Source organism: Eriocheir sinensis, chromosome 18 (assembly GCF_024679095.1).
Source record: "Eriocheir sinensis breed Jianghai 21 chromosome 18, ASM2467909v1, whole genome shotgun sequence".
Classification (NCBI taxonomy): Eukaryota; Metazoa; Arthropoda; class Malacostraca; order Decapoda; family Varunidae; genus Eriocheir; species Eriocheir sinensis.
This window is the reverse complement of record NC_066526.1, coordinates 16,594,642-16,612,141: the sequence shown is the minus strand read 5'-3', so window position 1 is coordinate 16,612,141 and position 17,500 is coordinate 16,594,642. Positions and strand designations below refer to the sequence as shown.

Sequence of the window (17,500 nt, the reverse complement as noted above, 5' to 3'; positions counted from 1 at the left end):
AGAGAGAGAGAGAGAGAGAGAGAGAGAGAGAGAGAGAGAGAGAGAGAGAGAGAGAGAGAGAGAGAGAGAGAGAGAGAGAGAGAGAGAGAGAGAGAGAGAGAGAGAGAGAGAGAGAGAGAGAGAGAGAGAGAGAGAGAGAGAGAGAGAGAGAGAGAGAGAGAGAGAGAGAGAGAGAGAGAGAGAGAGAGAGAGAGAGAGAGAGAGAGAGAGAGAGAGAGAGAGAGAGAGAGAGAGAGAGAGAGAGAGAGAGAGAGAGAGAGAGAGAGAGAGAGAGAGAGAGACCTCACCCCCCCTTTACTCAAACACACATAACTTTCACGACTTCAAACACACTTGAAAAATATGTATAAACGAACCAAAAAAAAAATGTATATGAAACCTAAACCCGGAAAACTGTCCTCTTGATATTGTTATTGTAAAGAAGAGAGAAAACGGAAAATCACCTGGCAAAGAATAACAAAAAGAAAAAGACGATGAAAAAGGAGAAAAAAACAGGAAGACGATGAAAAGAAAGGAGAAAAATACTGGCAATTACCACTCTGTTTATATTCTTTTTCGCAAGGTAATGCAAAAAACTGCTTGCTCATCTTTTTCCTGCTCTTCCTCTTCTTTCGTTCCCTCCTCTTCCTTAATCCATATAGAGAAGGGGAGGAAGGAAATCACGAAAACTCTCTCTCTCCCTTCTTTCTCATCTTCCTCATTTATCTAAAGAGGGGAGACGAAGAGGAGAGAGGAATACCCTGAACCTCTTCCTCATCATCCTCATTCGCACCGCACCACCCTCCTCCTCCCTCGTCCTTCTCCTCGTCCTTCCTTATCTTTAGACCATAAGAAGAAATAGATCATTAGCGCTCACCGCCATAATGTCACAAGTCAGATCAAGTCCCGGTAAATTGGAGGCTGAGGAAGAAGAAAACGAAGAGAGGGGAGAAAAATTGTGTCAACCCAGAGCGGAGTTATGTGCAGCGGGTCCCAGCGCCTCCCTAGACCCCACGCTCTTCACGCACGCTAATTTGACGGGCTGAAGAAGGGTATGGATGCAGCCCCACCCCTGAAGGTAATGAAGGAGACACGTTCGGTTATATATATACATGTAAGCCGCCCTGAGATACCTAATGAGAAACCAGATGCTGATGCCAAAGACGAGAGGGAAGGAGAGAAAGAGGGTGAAGGAGAGAGAGGGAGAGATAGTGAGTGAGTGAGACTGAGAGAGAGACTGAGAGAGAGAGAGAGAGAGAGAGCGAGAGAGAGAGAGAGAGAGAGAGAGAGAGAGAGAGAGAGAGAGAGAGAGAGAGAGAGAGAGAGAGAGAGAGAGAGAGAGAGAGAGAGAGAGAGAGAGAGAGAGAGAGAGAGAGAGAGAGAGAGAGAGAGAGAGAGAGAGAGAGAGAGAGAGAGAGAGAGAGAGAGAGAGAGACGAGGGGGAGTGAATCAGAACGAAGCGGAGAGAAAACCCGAAGTGGTCGCAGGATACTGATATGAAACAAACATTTTTAATGAGTTTGTAATGAGAGTCACCTAATTAGAAGCACATGTGAAGATGTAACCTCGGCGCCGCCTCCCCGACACGCCGCTGCAGTGGTGATGAATGCGGTGGTGGTGGTGATGGTGGTGGTGGTGGTGGTGATGGTGGTGATGCGTGTTTTTTCCTCCTTATTTCATTTTCAGAACGACCGGGGAACATTCATCCAAACAGCCAAACGGATGCATTCGAGTGAGGGAAATGCGTGTTGGTTATGTTAGAGATTCTCGATTAAAAAGAAAGAAAATAAAAATGAAAGGAAAGCAAAGTTCATTGTGCGTATGCGAGAGTGCTGTGTGTGTTTGTGTGTGTGTGTGTGTGTGTGTGTGTGTGTGTGTGTGTGTGTGTGTGTGTGTGTGTGTGTGTGTGTGTGTGTGTGTGTGTGTGTGTGTGTGTGTGTGTGTGTGTATCAGTTTGTAAACCTGTTTGTGTGTTTTTATGTTCATCACTCACACACACACACACACACACACACACACACACACACACACACACACACACACACACACACACACACACACACACACACACACACACACACACACACACACACACACACACACACACACACACACACTTTCGTAATGACCACGCATCGTTACAATAATATTCCGGCAAATATATTAAAAGACTGTTATTCAGGGAACCATAAATATTTGAACGATTCTATATGAAAAAAATATAATTGGTTGGCTTCCTTTTATTCAGTGCTCCGAGGATATTGTCTTTTTTCCTAGTTTAGTGTCACTCGGGAATGAAGAAAGAAAAATATTACAATGGAAAAAATGACAAAAAAACAATTATTTTATATTGTGAACTCGTGTGTGTATGTGTGTGTGTGTGTGTGTGTGTGTGTGTGTGTGTGTGTGTGTGTGTGTGTGAGCGTGAGGGAATACCTGTCTCTTCCAGTACATACTAGAAAAGAAAAAAAAATGCACAGTCTATGTAGTCAAACAGGTGTGTGTGTGTATGTGTGTGTGTGTGTGTGTGTGTGTGTGTGTGTGTGTGTGTGTGACGGGGAGTGACGGGGGTGACAGATGATAGTGGGAGAGACGGAAAGGAGAGGGAAGGACAGGATAGAAGGGGAAAGGGGAAAGGATAAGGAGAAACAGATAGTGGGCGAACGTAGAGGAAAGGCAAGGGGAAGGAATGGGTGAGGAGGAGGTAAGAGAGAGTTTGAAGGAGCAGGCGGAGAGACGGATAGTGAAAGGGGAAAAGTAAAGGTGGGGAGGGGGAAGGAGAGGGGGGCTACCATTTCCCGTACACTGGATACAAAACTAAATGTAACGAACTTTATTTTTTTTTTCACTGCACGAGAAACACACCGGAAAACACACACACACACAAAAAAAACGCCCCCCTTTCCCACCCTCACACCCACCCACCCACCAACTCCCCTCTCCCTTTCCACATTCACCTCCCTCCTCCCCCTTCACCCCTTACCCCCCATCTTCCCCCGCAACCCCTCCCCCCCCCCCCCCAAACACACACAAGAGCGGACCAGTCAGTCAGTCAACGATACAGAAGCGGAAAAACGACTTAAACATCTATGCAACGAAACACACAAACCTTCCCTAGTGGACAAAGGGAGAGTACACACACACACACACACACACACACACACACACACACACACACACACACACACACACACACACACACACACACACACACACACACCTCAAGACAACTTTTTACTCAATTATATGTTAAGAAAGTTTGGATTCTGTAGCCCACGTCTCAATCTTGGGGTGGGAAGAGAGGGAGGGAGGCAGAGAGGTGGAGGGTTAGTAGAGGTGGGTGGAGGGTCAAGGAGGGCTAAGGGGGGTGATGGGGGTGAGGAGGGGTGGGGGTTAGGGGGGTTGGGCAAGCATTGATAGCATTAGGAGGTCCAGAGGGTCTCAAGTAATCAACAAATGGTTCAAGGGCCAGGTGGACAATAACGTGATAACACACACACACACACACACACACACACACACACACACACACACACACACACGTACACACACACGTACACACACAGACCCTTACGGCTCCATAATAGAATGAACCACTTTGAAGCCGAAAGCATAATTCTATTTGCCCAGCAATTACCAAGGAGTACATGAAGAGCTCTGCCTCACCCTCCCTGAAGAGGCGAGGCCAGCTCTGTTCCGCCTCACTTGTCGAGGATATAGAATTGCAGGAGGTATTAGTTGCGCAAACACTGGCTTTAGAAACATCGTGTCTCGACCTCCATCAGTGGAATTAACATGGGGTCCGGCCTGGAACTTGTGTAAAGGGCCTGAGCGTCGCTGTGGAGCCGGGGGTTCAAGTGGAGAGGCGGAGTGCGGGCGGAGAGAGGGACGAGAGGGGGCGGGGGAGGAGGTAAGGGGGTCAAGGAGAGTGCAGAGTTAAGGGAGGCAGAAGCAGGAGGAGGAGGAGGAGGAGGAGGAGGAGGGAGGGGGAAAGAGCAGGAAGCATGAGGAGGAGGGGAAAGGAGCAAGGGTGAAAGGAGACGTGGGTGTGATGAGGTAAAGGAAGAAGAGGAGGGGTGAAGGTAGACGTGGGACGAAGGAGGTAGAAGAGGAGGAGGAGAAGGAGAAGAAAGAGAAGGCGGAGGCGACGAGGAGGAGTAGGTGGAGGCCGGGAGGGTGAGAAGAAGGCGGAGGAAGAGGAGGGTCAAGGGTGAGGAGGCAAGGAGCAGAGGCGTAGGAGGAGGAAACGAGGAGGAGGAGGAAAGGAGGAGGAGGAGCAGGGGTCAAGAGGAGGGTTGAGGGGCTTAGTTAAGTTCTGCTAAGTTCGTGTCAGCCCATTGTTTCCCGATGGAAATGGGCGGAGTGGGAGAGAGGTTTTAAATGTGTCTCTCGTCAGTTGTCCAAAGTTTAGATTGGCTCGCTTGTTTTTCGTTATTGTTTCCCTGTGCATGGAGGAAGAAAATGGGGAGCGGTAGACGGGCAGAGGAGGACGGAATTAGGACGAAGGGAAAAAGAGAAAACGCGAGCTTAAGGACGTCAGGAGACCGAGAAAATGGGAAGTGGTTGATGGACAGATAAGAAAGGGGAAATAAATAGAGAAATTGGGAAGCGTTTGACAGACAGAAAAGGATGAGGAAAATAACAGAAAATGGGAAGCTGTTGACAGACACAAGAGAATGAGGAAAACGGAAAATGAGAAGCGGTTAACGGACAGAAGAGAATGGGAAAACAGAGAAAATGGGAAATAGTAGAAGAACAGAAGAGAATGGAATTATGGAGAAAAGAAAAATAATACAACAAATGAAAAAGAGATGTAAGAGACTGATAAGAGGAGGAATAAGGAGACAAGAAAAGGCAGAAAACGGAGAATCACCAATCAAGTGAAGATCGAACAAGCAACCCACTAGCGTACCTAAAAAAAACCCCATAAATAACAGAATAAAAACAAAGCCAACCGGAATAAAAAAAACAAAACATAGACAGTACGAAGGAAGTAAAATAGATAGCAAAGAAAGGTAAGTAAAATACATTAAAGGAAAATTGAGGACATTGGAACTGAAACTAAAAACAAATAAGAAAAAAAGAAAATCGAACAGAAAAAAGTCCACATAAAAAAATGACAAACAGCCAATCCAAGAACCACTTCCAAGCAAGACAAAACAAACGACAAATAAGTAAATAAAGAAGGAAAGAAAGAAAATAAAGAAGACAGAACGAGAAGAGAGACAAGAGAAACACAACAGGTGGAGGAGGAGGAGGAGAAGGAGGAGAGGGAGAAGGAGAAGCAAAACACACACACACACACACACACACACACACACACACACACAGCCCCTCACACACCCACACAACCCCCCTCCCCCCCACACACACACACACAACCCCTCCCCTACACACAAACATACAGACACACACACACACACACACAAGAGAGAGACAGAGCGCGAGCGAACAGAGAGAGCAGAGAAAAAGAAATAATACAGAAAACTGAAGAGGGTGTGGGCCTCAACTTCACTCTGGCAACGAAGGATCACCAATCTCCCTGAGCGCCGAGGAATCCAGTGTAAACAGGGAGGAAAGAGACAGACAGATTTGTGTAGGGAGAGCGTGAGAGGGGCCGAGTGAGAGGAAAACGGTAGGGCGAGTAAGAGGGCGAGGAGGAGGAGGAGGGAGAGAAGAGTGTGTGAGGGAGGATATAGAAGCGATACATGGATAGTTAGAAAGATAGATGCAGATAGAAAAAGAGAGGAAGAAGGAGAGAGATAGAGGGAAAGAGAAGGTGACGTTTCTGACAGGAAGAGATAACTAGCAGATAAGAGGAAATAAAATAAAAACAAAATAATAAAAAGAGGAAAAAATCACATGAAAATAATTATAAGAGAGAGAGAGAGAGAGAGAGAGAGAGAGAGAGAGAGAGAGAGAGAGAGAGAGAGAGAGAGAGAGAGAGAGAGTGAGAGAGAGAGAGAGAGAGAGAGAGAGAGAGAGAGAGAGAGAGAGATAGAGAGAGAGAGAGAGAGAGAGAGAGAGAGAGAGAGAGAGAGAGAGAGAGAGAGAGAGAGAGAGAGAGAGAGAGAGAGAGAGAGAGAGAGAGAGAGAGAGAGAGAGAGAGAGAGAGAGAGAGAGAGAGAGAGAGAGAGAGAAAACATTAGTGAGGGGAAAGGGAAGGAAAAAAATGAGCTGAATGCCTTTGATAATTAGGTGGATCAGAGACGAGAGGAGGAAGAGGAGGAGGAGGAGGAGGAGGAGGAGGAGGAGGAGGAGGAAACGGAAAAGAGGAGGAGTATAGTTCTAAGTATATAAAGGATACATGTTCTTCTTAAATTTAAAAAAAAAACTGTATTACGGTTAAATGTATACTGAATTTCCTCTACATTAATTTTCTTCTCCATTTTTTCCCTAATTCTCAAGTATGGCCTTCATTTTTTCTTCCAGTTTTACACCCACTAACATTCCTCCTCTTCCTCTTTTCCTCCCTTTCCATCTGTTCCTTCTCATACCATCTATCATTACTTCTTTTCCTCTCCTCTCACATCCCTTCTCTCTCCTCTCTCCTCCCATTCTCATTCCCTTTCCTCGTCCTCTTCTTCTCCGTCCCTCTCCAACGATTTTATTTCTACCAGTATTCACACCCTTTTTTCTCCTCCTCCAACTCCTCTTTCTCTTTTTGTTTGTTTTCCTTTCTTTACCACCCTATCATCCGCCCTTCTCATCTCTTCTTTCTCCTCTTTCCTTCATCCTTCTTTGCAGTATTTTTTCTTCTTTTAATCATCAAGTTTCTATATATTTTATCGTCTTCATCATCCTCTCTCCATTTCCAGCTTTTTGTTTTCTTCCTTATACAGCTTTTCCATTCCCTTTCCACCTAAGTAAACTGCCTTTTTCTTCGACTTCCTCTCCTCACCCTTCTCCATTCCTTTTTTTCTCCCCTTATCTCCTACATATTCCCTTCTTCAATCAGAATCTCTCCTACCTCTGTCGAAGCCTTTCCTCTCTCTCTTTTTCGTCTTCCTTAACTTCTACACCTATATCTCCCCTTTCTACCCTTTTTTTTTTTTTTCCTCACCCATTTCTTTCTGTCACTTCACTCACGTCCCCTTATTCCCCTTCACATCCCTTTCCATTTATCCCCCACCCACACCTATCTTCTTCTTCTCCTCCCTCTTCCAACATTTACCGTCCTCTTTTCACGACTCAGCTCCCCCTTTTCTATCCCTTCTTTATCACATTTTCCTTATCTATTTCTTTCTTCCCTTTCACTCCCATCCCTCAATTCGTTCATTTTTCCTCCCCTACCCACTTCCCTTTCCCATCCTCTCCCTTCCTCCCCCTATCCACCACCCATCTCTCCTTCAATTTATCCTTTTCCATTAGATTTCCCTCATCCATTTCTTTCTTCCCCTTCACTCACGTCCCTTATTCCTTTTCTCCCCCTCGTTCATTTTTCCTCCCCTACTCACATCCCTCTCTCTTCCGACTCCTTCCTTCCCCTTCCATCCCCTTCCCCCCTCCGCCACCCATCACTCCCCGCTTGCCCTAAACTCATATCTCTCCCAAAAACTGGAGTGCAACATTTGGGGCAACTCGCGCAATAAGAGGAGTCTGTGGCAGGCAGCGCCATTAGCTGATGATGTATTGCTCCAATTAAGTGATTCTTTAACTACAAACTCGCCAGTTGTTAAGCAGTCTTGCGATAGTTGAGATAAGTACGGCGAGGGTGACGGCTGCAGGGGGGGGGGAGGGGGAGAAGGGGGAAGAGAGGGAGGGGGGGAGGGGGTGGTGTGTTGTTCCCGAGGGTTGAGCTGTCTAGGGTCTGTTTTTGTTGGGTCTGGGTAACGGCTGGTCTGCTTAAAGGGGGGAGGTGCACCAGGGCTGTCTGGGTGTAGGCGTGGCTGTCTGAGGGCTGTTCAAGGGCTGTTTAAAGTGCTGGGTACTTCTTTGCTGGGGTACGTTTATATAGGGATTAACTGGGGAGTGTGATGAGATGACTATTTTTTTTTTATAGGAAGCAAGTTAAGCTGGGGTGATGGCTAAGGTTCATTGGGGCTGTTTATGTGTAAGCGTGGCTGTCTAGGGCTGTTTAAAAGGCTGGGTACTTAGCTGGGCAGTAGGAAGATGAATGGCACGCAGGTGGCTGGGGTGGTGCTTAAGGAAACGAGGGAAAACTGGAGAGTATGTTGGGGGAAGAGAGAGAGAGAGAGTGGCGGATTTGGGAAGCGACTGGGGAGAGTTTAAGTAGACTGGGGTGTCACTGGGGGATGGAAGAGAGAGAGAAGAGACCTGAGATAATACGAAAGGAGAAGAGACGGAGATGAATTGGAGATACGGGAGAAAAGAGGAAGACAAACTGTGGTATCTGGATAGGAGAGAAAAGCTTAGCATGGGATAGAAACATTGATGAAGCAAAAGAAAGAAAACGGAAGGGGGGGAGGTGGATGATATGGGTGCACTGGAAGAGGAAAAGAGAGAAAAAGAGGAAGGGAGAGGAAGTTATAGTGAGAAGGGGTAAGGGGAATGGGAGGTGGAGAGTGGGGCGTGGGAGCAGGGGGTTAAAATGAGAGTTTGAGGGTGACAGAGGGGACTTGGCATGGGGAGACCGGCAGGGGGGCAGGGGGAAACAAGGAACGTAGAGAGTGGCTGAGGAGAATTTGAAGGGTAAAATGAAGGGGCTGCAGGGAGAGGAGGAGGACTAGGAGGAGGAGAGAGGGGGGGAGAGAAAGAGATGGAGGAGGAGGAGCAGGAAGAGGAGCAAAGTGAAATCCGAAATATAGGAGAGGAGGAGGGAGACGAAGGGAGAAGAGGAGGAAGGAGAGGAGGAGAGAGAAAGGAGGAAAGGAGGGAGAGAAAACAACAAGAACAAAAACAGAAGCAAGCAATGAAGACGACGAAGAGGGGAAAGGAAGGGTGATCGGTCATTTTAGAGAGAGAGAGAGAGAGAGAGAGAGAGAGAGAGAGAGAGAGAGAGAGAGAGAGAGAGAGAGAGAGAGAGAGAGAGAGAGAGAGAGAGAGAGAGTAAAGGACGATGCATGGGTGTGAAAAAGAGCTTGGAGTGACGTGTAGGGTGAGGGAGGCGGTAATCTACGAGAAAGGAGGGTAGAGACGTGCGTACAGTATGGTGAGGTTCGTACAAAGCAAGACAAAGGTGCGTACAGAATGGTTCTTAGTGGCTGGTTCTTGGAAATTGGTGAAAACGCGTACGGATAGCAGAAAATGCGTAAAAATAGATGAATGACCGTAAAAAATATGGAGTTGCAAGTTCATAAGGTGTTGTTAATTATGCTTATCCTACTTAAAAACAACTTCGATTACCTAAAGATATTGCGAACCGATTACAACCTACTACAGGCAACCACTATTACCTGTGACTCGCTATTACCTGAAGGCGTTGCAAGCTTATATAACCTGCTGGAGGGCGACCGATATTGCCTGCCGGTGCTTTAAAACGAGTTAGACGAAGATACAAAATATAATACAGAATTCAGGTGTTTTTATACGAATCAAAGAAAGATACAGGAGGTAAAAAAAAATCAGTGTACAGGCAAATTAATTAGATAATGGCACAGGTAATAGAGAGTGAAAGTGCATTAATAAAAGAAACGACGATACAAAAGATGATCCATATTGCGGGTGTTTTACTACGAATCAGAGGAAAATACAGAAGGTAAAAAAAAATTAAATGAACGTAATTTAAACAAAAGGTTATGTTATAGAGATTGAAAGTGCTTCTATACTGATTAGTTGAAGATTATAAAGATAATACAGCTTGCAGATGTAATACAACGAATGAAAAAAAAGAAAACATACAGGAGGTAAAGATTTTAAGTGAATGCAAATGAATCAGACAAAGGCACATGCTATAAAGATTGAAAGTGCTTTAAAAGAGAGTGAAATTTTAAGAAACGTTTGTTATATGTAAATAGTGGTAGATTTATGAAGTATTTAGTGCAGAGAATGTGATGGTAGCTCTTGTGATCTAGTTATACATAAAAAGGTTGGGAATGTTTTAAAAGTGAGACAATTACCTGCAGAGTGAACTATAAAGATACATTTGTTATATATAAACAGTTGTAGTTGTGTGGAGGTAGTACTGCAGAGAATGTGATGATAATTCTTCTGTTCTCTTAATACGAATCAAAGGAAGGCACAGACCCCCCCCCCCCCTTGCCTCTGGGTGTTGCAACGAGCGACGCAACACACACACACACACAACACACCATGAAGAAAGACATCACATGGAAAGCAAGTAATTAGTATTCCAACAAGTGTTCCTGTGTGGCGTTAATTATATATTCATTAGATGCTATTATACATTAAAGGCTTTGTATTACGACCTGAGTTATTTTCGCACGGAATTGTTTGCCCGTGAAATACCATCAAAAGTAGAAAGCCTCCGTGTGGCCGCGTGTGGAACGGGGCGTGAAGGGGCGCCTCTGTCGTGCTTGCTCGTATGATTCCGGCCCCCCCCCTTTGCTCCCCTTCTCCCCCTGACTACCCCCCCTCCCCCCCCCACCTTTGCTCCCCTTCTCCCCCTGACTACCCCCCTCCCCCCCCCACCTTTGCTCCCCTTCTCCCCCTGACTACCCCCCCTCCCCCCCCCACCTTTGCTCCCCTTCTCCCCCTGACTACCCCCCCTCCCCCCCTCCCCCTAGCCGTCCCTCTTGTCCATCCCTGTCCGCCTCCCGCTTCTGAAAAAAAAAAAAGGCATTCATCAAGGGCAAATCTGCGAATTATTTACCCGGCTATTTTTTTACGGTAGAGTCTCCAAATTGGGCAAGTTTGCTATTTTTTTTTATTGTAAACTGAGCTCAGCAATGATTCTCCGCCCCCCCCGCCTCGCTACCCCCGCCTCCCATGCCCACCCCCTCGTGAAAATGGCATTCATATAGGGATTATCTACGAATTATTACCTGGATATTTTTTTATACGGTAGACTCCAAACAGAGATACTTCCCTATTTATATCGTAAAATACTCTAAGCTACGATTTCCAGCCCCCCCTCCTTCCGTCCACCCTCCTTGTCCTGACCCTATTTAAAAAGCGGATTCATCAAGGGACTACCTACGAATTATTGCTTGGCTATTTGTTTTTACGGTACAGAGCCTCGAAATGTGTGGGCTAGGTTGCTATTTTATTGTAAACTGGACTCTAAGTTATGATTCTCTGCTCACCCGTAAAAAAAAAAAAAAAAATTCGTCAAGGGAATATCTCCGAATTATTGCTCGGCTATTTTTTTTTAACGTTAAACAGACTCCCAGTAGGGCTAGCTTGCTATTTTTTCTTTGAACTGGAGTCGAATATACTTTTTACAGTTAAGGAGACTACAGAATTGGTGTGATTCGTTTTTGTTTATCCGAATTTAAAACTGGACTTATTTCTTTTATGGTAAAGGGAATCTGAATTGGTGTCACGTGGCCATTTTTAATAAGGCGAAGGTTAAATAAACACACATACACCCACACCCACCCACACTCACACACATACGCACACACACTCACACACACACACAAAGGGCTGAGCTAAAATGAAAAGAGGGAAAACACACTGATCATGTTGCTTCGACTAATAGAAAGTAGCCGAACGGAATCAAAATGTCATACCTTACCTAAAACTAGTCCTCTTTTTGGATGTATGAGGGATTGCATAACGATTTCCTTAGCTTTGGTTATTTGTATACGGAACTGATGATGTGTTTTATGTATGTGACTTATGTATGTATGTATGTATGTGATCATGTCCAAAACAAAAACACTAGGCAAAAAGCAGGTAGTAGATTTCTTTAATTTGTTTATGTTCCTTCACTGTGTACTTCTTAGTGGCTTTATGTTCTTTTATACCGTACAGGAGGCAGTTCAGGGGCATAACAAAAAACACATGTTCTTCTGTTCTAGCGACTGTTCTTACGTACATACATCGGCCTTGGAGAAGTAGAAACTCGAGGAGGGGGGGGGGGGGGGACGTGTTGAAGGATTTAGCACCGCCGAATTCCGATGCAGGGCCACGATAACAACCCATTAAAGAGGTGAACACGCAAACCAATTACGAACACCTGATAAGACAACACGAAACTGAGACACCTTGGGCCAATTAGCTGACAGGTAATGATCGTTCACCTGCCACGGGAACAGGTGAGTCCCGATTGATAGGTGAGCCTCAAGGTTGGTTGTCTCCAGGTAAGCTGTTAGGTTCTGGTACACTCGGAACACACGGACCTCGAGTACAAAGAAACGCAAGAATAATGATAAAAGAACTACAAATGTTAGAATGCAACGTGAAGGTTCTGCAAACTCTGAAACTCTGAAAACTTGCAGCTAGAAGAACAAGGCAGGTCGATATAATTAAGTAAACTCGTACAACTGCAAAGGTTAGGTAACTTTTAACCCCTAGACTGTGGATTTCCTACAAAAAAACATTACCAAGCTATGGGAATGGAACAAAAAGTGGCTGGTACAATTCAATGGAGAAAAATGTAAAGTCCTGCACCTTGGGAGGGGATATCCAGCATACCAATACCACATGGGAAACACTCCACTACTCACCGCATAGGCAGAGAAAGACCTGGGACTATTATGTTACCAGTCAACCAGTGAAGGCAAAATCCATGCCAATCGCAGTGGATGGTTTAAAGAGAATACATAAAGAAACATAATAAAGGCAATACCAATAGATAAAGTACTACAATAGCAACGGTTAAAGGAAACTGAGTAAATAGAGCTAGGAGGCAAAGTAAAGGTGATTATACAAAGATAAACTCATGAGGAATTATAACCAAAGAGAAAGAGAATGATTACGTAAACCTCAAACAGATAAACCTCGAAGTCGTGAAATGCAAAGGACAGGTAAATTTTGAGATTAGGAAGTGGACACAAAACGCCGGGGAAAGGTAAATTACGTAAACCTGGAAACTTTGATTATATTTACGCCTCGAGAAAAAGTAACTTAGGACACGAAAAACTCAAATTAAAAAGTACATCCAGTTAAGGAAAATTGCAAAATAAAGTAACTGTGCCGTAGATGTATGATATCTATGTAATAATATATACAACCCCTCAAGAAATTATAGAAAAAAAAAACCGTAATACTCTCCTCATAAAAAGACTGATAAATAAAAAGGAATGCAGGTGAATTCTAACTAACAGGTGAGTCTTGAAGAGCAGCGCAGGAAAGGCCAGGTAGGGCTCACACACCTGTACTGCAGCAGCGAGGGACCTTCAGCGCCGCCTCGTTTTCAAGGTAATTAGTATAATGCAGGTGTGCCCAGGTGTGTCCGGGAACTGCCTCTGCCGTCCCTTCCCTCACAGGTACACGGGGAGATCAGGTGTGGGGCATGGGGTGTGTGTGTGGGTGGGGAGGGGGAGGGGGAGTGTGTGCGGAGGGGAGGGGATGTGAGGGTGTGTGTGTGTGTGTGTGAAAGAGAGAGACACACACACACACACACACACACACACACACACACACACACACACACACACACACACACACACACAGCTTTACGTTAAGGTGACCGATGGCCCCGTCATGTTCGAGTATTTATCTTGTGACAGCCATTATTGATCGCCCTCTTGTCACACACACAGCTAGCGCCCACCCCTCCCCCCTGCCCCCCCTGCACGCCATAATTAGTGGGCATTAATGCTGATTGTGAGTGCAAAAAGTGCGCAATTAACCCAATCATGCATTATTATGATGAACATGTTTCACGTGAATAGCTTCATTTGGAATGCACAGAACCCGGCGCTCCTCTATTAATGAAACCGAATTACCGAAATTAATTAATTTGTGAATCAGCATATATTATTTTGATGTACAGGAGGTCCAGTGTGACACCTGCCCGATCCCCACTGGACCCAAACACCTGCCTGGGGCTTCGCCTCACCTGTGTCCCCACCCGGCCTACCCAGGGACTGTATTTAGGCGGACTTACATTTAAACTTGATTTGAACGCTACTGATAACTTTTCAAATAAGAATAAAGAACTACGATAATAATAATAATAATAATAATAATAATAATAATAATAATAATAATAATAATAATAATAATAATAATAATAATAATAATAATAATAATAATAATAATAATAATAATAATAATAATAATAATAATAATAATAATATGTAATGACAAGATAAATGGATTATGTAAAAGTATATATTTTGACATACTACAGGTAACGAGCAATACACCAAGCACTTTGAAAAATGCAAATAAAAAAGTAAAGATGCACTATTAAAAAAACAAAAACAAAAGAAAGAAATGATATCAAAAGCAACACAAAACGTCATACAAAAATAATGTATATAATCAATAAATACCCACAATACACGGCGCAAGAAACAACAACAAATAACACACAAAAACAACAAACAGTCTAAACAAAAGTAACACACACAGAAAAAGCCAACACTCACCATGCACCTCGCCGCCGCAGGAGCACCGGGGACCACCACGAGGCCTGCGGGACAAAGAAACAGCTCAGTCACTTCATGGCGGAATAACATCTGAAGGGAAGCTGAATGAGGACGGAGTAAACAGGAGACAGAAGGCGGTAGAGGTTAAACAGGCGGCACTTCAGGGCGGTAGAAACAATACCCAAGAGGAAAAACAGTGAACAAAGGAAGAACAAAAGGAGAGGCGGAAAATATAAGCTAAGTTGAGGGAGTAACAGAAAGAATTAGCCAAACAAACACAACAGAGGTAGAAAAACAACTTAAAGTAACAAACATGACTATTACAGCGATCAAAGGGAAGCGCAAAAGAAGAGAGAAATTAGCGACTAACGAGAGGGAGAAACAGAATACATGAGATAAACAGACACATCAGAAGCACAGTGTTTTGAGGCACCGGAGACTATACTAAATCGTGCAAAAGATGAGCACCTTAGCTGAAAAAAAGGGGATCAAAAGGAGAAATAAGAGAGTACAGGCTGAAGAGAGGAAGTAAGAAGAAGGATAAGTTAGAGATATAAAGAGCGAGGCATTTCAAGAATCAGATCACAAAAAGATACAAAGAAGACTACCACACTGAATAAAGAGAAAGGGAAAAATAAGAGTACAATCTGAAGAGAGGAAGTAAGAAAAAGGATAAGTTAGCGATATAAAGAGCGAGGCATTTCAAGAAACAACTTTAAAGATGCAAAGAAGACTACCACACTGAACAAAGGGAAAAGGAAAAGTAGAAAGCATAAATTAGAGGCTTAAGAGTGAGAAACAGGAGGCAGAGGCTACATGGAGACATCAGGGGCGCGGTAGGGCGTTGGGAGGCATATACGAGGCGATAAAATAGAGGCAGACGCTTCAGAAACACCTCAAAGGGACACACGTCAACACGGACAAAAGAACGACATAATAATACAACGAATAGCGAAGATTACAAGGACGGAAGAAGAGAAGGAGGAGAAGAAGGCAATGAAGGAATGACGAAAGGAGGAAAAGACGAGGATGGAGAGAAGGAAGAGGAGACATTGAAAGGAGAAAGAGAGGTGGAAAAAGACGAATATGGAGAGGAGGAAGAGGATTAGGAGAAAGCAATGAAGGAAGGAAGAATGGGGGGAAAGACAAGGATGGAGAGAAGGGAAGAAGAGAAGGAAGAGGAAGCAACAAAAGAAGGAAGAATGGTGGAAGTGAGGAACATGGAAAGGAGGAACCGGAGGAGAAGAAGAAGGAGGCAAAGAAGGAAGGACGAAAGATGGATAAACAAGAATGGAGATGAGGAGAGGAGGAGAAAAGGAGAACTACAGGAAGGTGATGAAAAGTAAATATTAAAGAAGCCCAAGAATTATAAGTAGGAATTATAAGTAGGAATTATAGGAGTAGCAACAACGAGTAACCACAAACACACACACACACACACACACACACACACACACACACACACACACACACACACACACACACACACACACTCATTACTAAACCCCTTCCCCTTCCTTCTTTCCCCTCCCACTCCCCACACACTCCATAAAAGTCCCCGTTGTTATTGTCTCCTGCCCTGCGACTCCCAGCCAACCCGCGGCACTGAATAACATCCTCCCCGGCGCTGCGTCTCCCTTGGCACCCCTGCGTCTCATTAGCCTCCAGATTTAACTCTCCTTTATTCGTCTTCTCGTCCCTCTAAAAATACGTATGGGGTAAAAAGCGTGTCACTCTGAATCGCACGGTTTTCTCCTCCAATTATTCCCGCCGCTCCCTCGCTTCTTCCCTCTACTTTCCCTTCCACTTTAATCAACTTTTGTTCCTCCTTAACCCCTGGATCAGTGCGCCTCGCCAGGGCATCATCGCCGCCCCTGTCCCCGGATCTAATTTCTTAATCACATGAGCACACGCGGACGACAGCACATGAGGTCCTTGGGTAAGTGTGTTTCCTAGGAGGACGAGACAGAGAGAGAGAGAGAGAGAGAGAGAGAGAGAGAGAGAGAGAGAGAGAGAGAGAGAGAGAGAGAGAGAGAGAGAGAGAGAGAGAGAGAGAGAGAGAGAGAGAGAGAGAGAGAGAGAGAGAGAGAGAGAGAGAGAGAGAGAGAGAGAGAGAGAGAGAGAGAGAGAGAGAAAGAATAAGCAGTGTTGTGTTATCCTAAAAGTTTGTGAAATGGAAACAATTTGGACGAAAATGAAGGTACGTGTACTTGTGGTAGTATACAAAATGACAAATGATAGTAAAAAAAATAACACAAAACTTGCCTTTTTTTCTAATACTAATAACTTGTAACAAAATAGTGAATCTGAAATGAGAAATAAATCGATGGTATATGTTTTTAGGGACCATTTCTCTGAATAATACTAATCCATGAAATACAAGAGGCCAAAAAACGGTCTGTGAGAATTTATTTATGGATATCGAGTTCTTCTAATCGTCGCAGTTGATGATCAAGTCGACGCTTTCTCTAGACGTAGTAGTTAATGATGAAGTCCACGCTTTCTCACAACAGTAGTTAATAAAGTCGATGGTTTCTTATCGAGGTAATTAATAAGTCGCCTTTCTTCCTTCATTCCATATTCGTCATTTCTACCTTTCTTCCTTCCTTTATTGCTTCCTCTTCCTTATCTTCTTCTTTCTCTCCATCCTCGTCTTTTCTCCCATTCTTTCTTCCTTCATTGCCTTCTCCTAATCCTCTTCCTCCTCTCCATATTCGTCTTTTCCTCCTTTCTTTCTCCTTTCAATGTCTCCTCTTCCTTCTCTCCATATTCGTCTTTTCCTCCTTTCTTTCTCCTTTCATTGCTCTCTCTCTTCCTTCCTTCCATATTTTTTTTTCCATTCATTTCTCTCTTCTTTGTCTCTCCTTCTCCCTCTCCATATTCGTCTTTTCCTCCTTTCTTTCTCCTTTCAATGTCTCCTCTTCCTCCTCTCCATATTCGTCTTTTCCATCTTTCTTTCTCCTTTTAATGTCTCTGTACGTGATGGCAATATAAGTCGACGCTTTCTCCACGTGGAAACGAATACAGTCAACTCTTTCTTATCGTGGTAGTAAATAAAGACGCGTTCTCAGCGGCCTCCCAACACAAGTAAACAAGTGTACAGCCTCCGCGGCACA

The 17,500-nt window shown here is 44.4% G+C and overlaps 1 long non-coding RNA gene across 1 annotated transcript in view; it reads right to left on the bottom strand.

Annotated features, from left to right (window-relative positions):
• Nucleotides 1-17,500, bottom strand: part of LOC127000462 (uncharacterized) — a 155,092-nt gene that overhangs the window by 77,388 nt on the left and 60,204 nt on the right. Inside the window, exon 2 of the long non-coding RNA XR_007754056.1 lies at nt 14,385-14,428. This is a non-coding gene — a long non-coding RNA (uncharacterized LOC127000462). The remainder of the gene's footprint in view (nt 1-14,384; nt 14,429-17,500) is intronic.